Below are 6,415 nucleotides of genomic sequence, written 5' to 3' on the forward strand. Positions count from 1 at the left end.
TGTGTGCCATTCAGAGGGTCAATGGGCAAGACAAGAGATTTAAGTGCTCTTTGAATGGGGTACTGTATGGTAGTAGGTGCCAGGCACACCGGTTTGTTTCAACAACTGCAACACTGCTGGGTTTTTCCACACTCAACAGTTTCCTGTGTGTATCAAGAATGATCCTCCAGCCAAAGGACATCCAGCCAACTTGACACAACTGTGCGATGGACTGGAGTCAAAATGGGCCAGCATCCCTGTGGAACGCTTTCGACACCTTGTAGAGTCCACGCCCGACGAATTGAGGCTGTTTTGAGGGCAAAGGGGTGCAACTCAATATTAGGAAAGTGTTCCTCCTGTTTGGTATACTTTTGACATTGGCCCTGGTAAAAAAAAAAAAAAGTAGTGCACTATTGGGAATAGGGTGCCATTTGGGACACAAGCCTGATCAGTGTGTTAGGGTCCAACTGGCTGGAATAGGTGACGCACGAGTCTGTCTCTATGGACGGAAATAGAGCACTGGGGCACAAAGGCAGGCGCGTGTGTGTGTGTGATGGACACACACACACACTCTCTCTCCCTGTAATGGAAGCAGCCTAACTGGGTTAGATCAGACATGTTCGCGTGGAACGAGGAGGAGGCCGGTCAGTCATTATGTCAGTGGGGCAGCCTGACACGGATCCACATACAGGTAATAAGGTAAAGTTACACAGTGGGAAGGATAACGGAGGTTACATACACAGATTACACACACCAGTGGTGAAGCAGAGGGTAAATGCACGTATATGCCTCTTACGCACCTTTTTGTATTGAGCATCAATGCTATGAAAACAGAAGGACGGTTACTTTATTCACCATGAAAACCGCAAAAGGCCATAAGCGTTTACCCACCTATTTTTTTTTTTTACTGATATACCACACACACTCACGACCTCACACACACACACACACACACACACACACACACACACACACACACACACACACACACACACACACACACACACACACACACACACACACACACACACACACACACACACACACACACTAAAAGTCAGTCAGTGGGGCAGCCTGATACTGATCTGTAAAATGACACACTGGGAGCTCTAAAATAGGCTACATAAACACACACAGACTCCCACACAATCAGACGGAACAGAACTACTCCTTCAAAGACCCAGGTAGTCAGTCAGTCAGTGGCTCAGTAGGGCAGCTTCACACCGATCCACAGGTAGTCAGTCAGTCAGTGGCTCAGTGTCAGTAGGGCAGCTTCACACTGATCCACAGGTAGTCATATAAAGTTACACTCTCCATAGAGGCTACATATGACCCACAAACTCTCTCTAACACACTCGTTCAAACCTCACAGAAATACACAATACAAAAGCACAACACAAATACAAACCACATACAGAATATTATCCTATCAATTATCTTCCAGTGTCATTTTCCCTTTTTTCCTAATCTTACCCAAACAAGCTTGAACACCTGCCTACTACTCAGACTGTTCATAAGCCCACACACCTAGTTTAAATAGAAAGATGAAGGTAGAAGGGGAGTGGGGATAGGGGAAAGGTTAGAGGGAGACAGAGAGCGGGCTGGGTTAGAGGGGGTAGAGAGAGGGATAGGGAAAGGTTATAGAGGGTTAGAGAGAGGGAAAGGGGACAGGTTAGAGGGAGACAGAGAGCGGGCTGGGTTAGAGGGGGGTTAGAGGGAGAGAGGCTAGTTAGGGAAAGGTTAGAGGGAGACAGAGAGACGCGGCTGGGTTAGAGGGGGTAGAGAGAGGTTAGAGGAGACAGATAGGGGGGGAAAGGTTAGAGGGAGACAGAGAGCGGACTGGGTTAGAGGGGGATAGAGAGAGGGATAGGGAGACAGAGCGGGCTGGGTTAGAGGGAGACAGAGAGAGGGATAGGGAAAGGTTAGAGGGAGACAGAGAGGGCTGGGTTAGAGGGGGTAGAGAGAGGGATAGGGGAAAGGTTAGAGGGAGACAGAGAGCGGGCTGGGTTAGAGGGGGTAGAGAGAGGATAGGGGAAAAAGGTTAGAGGGAGACAGAGAGCGGGGCTGGGTTAGAGGGGGTAGAGAGAGGGATAGGGGAAAGGTTAGAGGGAGACAGAGAGCGGGCTGGGTTAGAGGGGGGTAGAGAGAGGGATAGGGGAAAGGTTAGAGGGAGACAGAGAGCAGGCTGGGTTAGAGGGGGGTAGAGAGAGGGATAGGGGAAAGGTTAGAGGGAGACAGAGAGCGGGCTGGGTTAGAGGGGGATAGAGAGAGGGATAGGGGAAAGGTTAGAGGGAGACAGAGAGCGGGCTGGGTTAGAGGGGGTAGAGAGAGGGATAGGGGAAAGGTTAGAGGGAGACAGAGAGCGGGCTGGGTTAGAGGGGGGTAGAGAGAGGGATAGGGGAAAGGTTAGAGGGAGACAGAGAGCGGGCTGGGTTAGAGGGGGGTAGAGAGAGGGATAGGGGAAAGGTTAGAGGGAGACAGAGAGCGGGCTGGGTTAGAGGGGGATAGAGAGGGATAGGGAAAGGTTAGGGAGACAGAAGGGCTGGGTAGAGGGGGTAGAGAGAGGGATAGGGGAAAGGTTAGAGGAGCAGAGAGCGTGGCTGGGGTTAGAGGGGGTAGAGAGAGGGATAGGGAAAGGTTAGAGGGAGACAGAGAGCGGGCTGGGTTAGAGGGGGTAGAGAGAGGGATAGGGGAAAGGTTAGAGGAGACAGAGAGCGGGGCTGGGTTAGAGGGGGTAGAGAGAGGGATAGGGGGAAAGGTTAGAGGGAGACAGAGAGCGGGCTGGGTTAGAGGGGGATAGAGAGAGGGATAGGGGAAAGGTTAGAGGGAGACAGAGAGCGGGCTGGGTTAGAGGGGGTAGAGAGAGGGATAGGGAAAAAGGTTAGAGGGAGACAGAGAGCGGGCTGGGTTAGAGGGGGTAGAGAGAGGGATAGGGAAAGGGGAGACAGAGAGCGGGCTGGGTTAGAGGGGGTAGAGGGAAAGGTTAGAGGGAGACAGAGAGCGGGCTGGGTTAGAGGGGGATAGAGAGAGGGAAAGGTTAGAGGGGGATAGAGAGAGGGATAGGGAAAGGTTGGAGAGGAATAGAGAGAGGGAAAGGTTTGAGGGGGATAGAGAGAGGGATAGGGAAAGGTTGGAGAGGAATAGAGAGATGGAAAGGTTTGAGGGGGATAGAGAGAGGGATAGGGGAAAGGTTAAAGGGGGGAGAAAACACGAGGTCAAAGTCTGTTTTAAGTGGGCGCCAATGTGCCGAGGGTGAGTGTGTGAGGCAAGTCTTTACAGTAAAGAGGGAAGTACTTTGCATCAGGGTTGCGTAAACCCTCACACTCACCCTCACAAACGGCAAACATACTGTCTCCCTCCATTCAACACTCCAAAAAGTGAATTCAATTCAATTTTTTTTTTACAACTTCAAAACCAAACAGCATTCTTCACACTCATCTGCAACCCTAACCCGAAACCTGACCTAAACCCATGTTTTACATTCACACAACCCAACCCTAACCCTGACCTAAACCCATGTTTACATCCATACACAACCCTAACCCCCTGACCTAAACCCATGTTTACATCCATACACAACCCTAACCCTAAACCTGACCTAAACCCATGTTTACATTCATACACAACCCTAACCCTAAACCTGACCTAAACCCATGTTTTACATTCATACACAACCCTAACCCTAACCCTGACCTAAACCCATGTTTTACATCCACACACACACGATGAGCATTCAGAGGTTAAAATGGAGGCCTGGTTCATGGTAATGAGGACCTGTGAAGACCACAACATCGACCACCACCGAGAAGGACCACCACCCCTCCACAAAAGGAATGTGCTAGACAGGGTCATGACCTTTGGAATGCTGCGGTCACCAGACAGCAGTCACAGGGGGAAGGGAGGCCTTATCTCCTTATTTGGGGTGGATACTTAGAAGAGGCGTGTGATGTCTCGGCCCTGACGGACGGTCATTTGGTTTGTTTCTATCTATAAAGGGCTCACATGAGCATCTGTCACTTTGACCTCTGACCTCTGTTTGGTATCCATGATGAGAAGGTCAGAGTGGAGGAGGAGGAGGGAGAGTGGCTGAGACGGGTGTCGTTCTTTCCTTCCCCATGGCCTTCAGCTTATCGTTGAGGATGTGTTATGATGTTATTTCAATTATGGAACATTGACGTCAACTGACTGACTAGGCTTTTGGCTTCTTTGTGAATATGGTATGAAAGAGACGTATTGTTTTTTCAGAGTTAGTAGCCTTGTCGTTTTTGAACTTTTCTATGCTTTTTGAATTGTATTCAATGTGCAAAAATGTTGCGCAATAGACTTCGGTGGCAAAACTTCATAAAAGGCATCTGGCAGATGTAAATTCATCCAGACACAAATATGTTTTTGATTAAATTACAGATTTTTCCTGAATTTGATATAATCATCAAACCCATTCAAAAGATTAGGGACAGCAACCGGAAGGATGATGTGGTAGGAAAATATCACTTTCACATTGTGTAATGGTCATTTTAATGCTAAGGCTGTGCTTGCCGTAGGCAATTTTAGAAAACATTAGTTAAATCCAGACTCGCCCTGTTTCAGTCTGTCCTCTGTCCTACAATTAAAAAGAACAGCCAGTGCTGAACAACGTGGTTAGATCACAGTGCACTTCACATTCCCTCATGGGGTTGTGGTGTGCCTGTCTGTTGATGTTTGTTTAGGCACCACAATAAGGCTGTGAATGGTGCACATTTCAAGATTTATAGTTTCATGTGTACAAACATTAAAAACACCTGTTCTTTCCATGACAGACTGACCAGGTGAAAGCTAAGATCCCATATTGATGTCACTGGTTAGATCCACTTCCAAATCAGTGTAGGTGAAGGGGAGGATACAGGTTAAAGAAGGATTTTTAAGCCTCGAGACAGTTGAGAAATTGAATGTGTGTGTGTGTGTGTGTGTGTGTGCCATTCAGAAAGAGAAGAGCAAGACAAAAGACGTGCCTTTGAACGGGGTAAGCAGGTGCCTTTGAACGGGGTATGGTAGCAGGTGCCTTTGAACGGGGTATGGTAGCAGGTGCCTTTGAACGGGGTATGGTAGCAGGTGCCTTTGAACGGGGTATGGTAGCAGGTGCCTTTGAACGGGGTATGGTAGCAGGTGCCTTTGAACGGGGTATGGTAGCAGGTGCCTTTGAACGGGGTATGGTAGCAGGTGCCTTTGAACGGGGTATGGTAGCAGGTGCCTTTGAACGGGGTATGGTAGCAGGTGCCTTTGAACGGGGTATGGTAGCAGGTGCCTTTGAACGGGGTATGGTAGCAGGTGCCTTTGAACGGGGTATGGTAGCAGGTGCCTTTGAACGGGGTATGGTAGCACGGGGTATGGTAGCAGGTGCCTTTGAACGGGGTATGGTAGCAGGTGCCTTTGAACGGGGTATGGTAGCAGGTGCCTTTTGAACGGGTATGGTAGCAGGTGCCTTTGAACGGGGTATGGTAGCAGGTGCCTTTGAACGGGTATGGTAGCAGGCGCACTGGTTTGTGTCAAGAACTGCAACGCTGATGGATTTCACACTCAACAGTTTCCCGTGTGTATTAAGAATGGTCCACCACACAAAGGACATCCAGCCAACTTGACAATGTGTTCAACACCTTGTAGAGTCCATGCCCCAATGAACTGCGGCTGTTCTAAGAGCAGGTTCTTCATGTTTTGTGAATTCAGTGTATGTACATTCCAGAGGTGTTGAAATGGATTTGGAACAGTCTTACATTCTCTTCATTGTTCTTTGTCTCCAATAGACTTCATAAAGCGCTTCTGCCCACTAGTGGTTGAAATACAGACTGGAGTCAGCAGATCGTCAGAACAGTCTCCCATCACCCTCCCTACTCAACAACCGGACCAGGAACGGGGAAATACTGGCCGCGATTCAAGACTAAAAAAATACAAAAATGTGGGCGAACTCAGTCGGGCTTCGACCCCTAGTATCATATGAACATACATAAGACATGGACAACTGTGTGGAATTGCCAACAAAAGGTGTGTAAACATTTTTGGATAGCATGGTTTGCAAGGGGTGGGTGTTTTACTACACCGATACTTTTCTATATCCATTTGGATCTTTGTCAAATACTTCACCCCGGCCGGCTATATCGGTTTCAGAGTTCCACTCAGACTGTAGTGCCACCATGTGGCGAGAAAGAGCATAGCCCATATTAAAATGTCATACATTATTTATTCAATGCTCAAAGTCAGCCACCACATTTCAATGGAGGACAGGTTCAAAATCACATCTCTATAAAACAGAATAAACTTCAAACAAAGATACTACTGCAGTGACAGTAAGGTATTTTCATTGATAAAGCAATAAATAATGCAATAGTCTGTCAAACTCAAAACAAAAACACTAACAATCAAAGTAAACAGTGGAATTACCTTTCCACACCCAAGACATTTCTTC

The sequence above is a fragment of the Oncorhynchus keta genome, unplaced genomic scaffold (genome assembly GCF_023373465.1).
Source record: "Oncorhynchus keta strain PuntledgeMale-10-30-2019 unplaced genomic scaffold, Oket_V2 Un_contig_436_pilon_pilon, whole genome shotgun sequence".
NCBI lineage: Eukaryota > Metazoa > Chordata > Actinopteri > Salmoniformes > Salmonidae > Oncorhynchus > Oncorhynchus keta.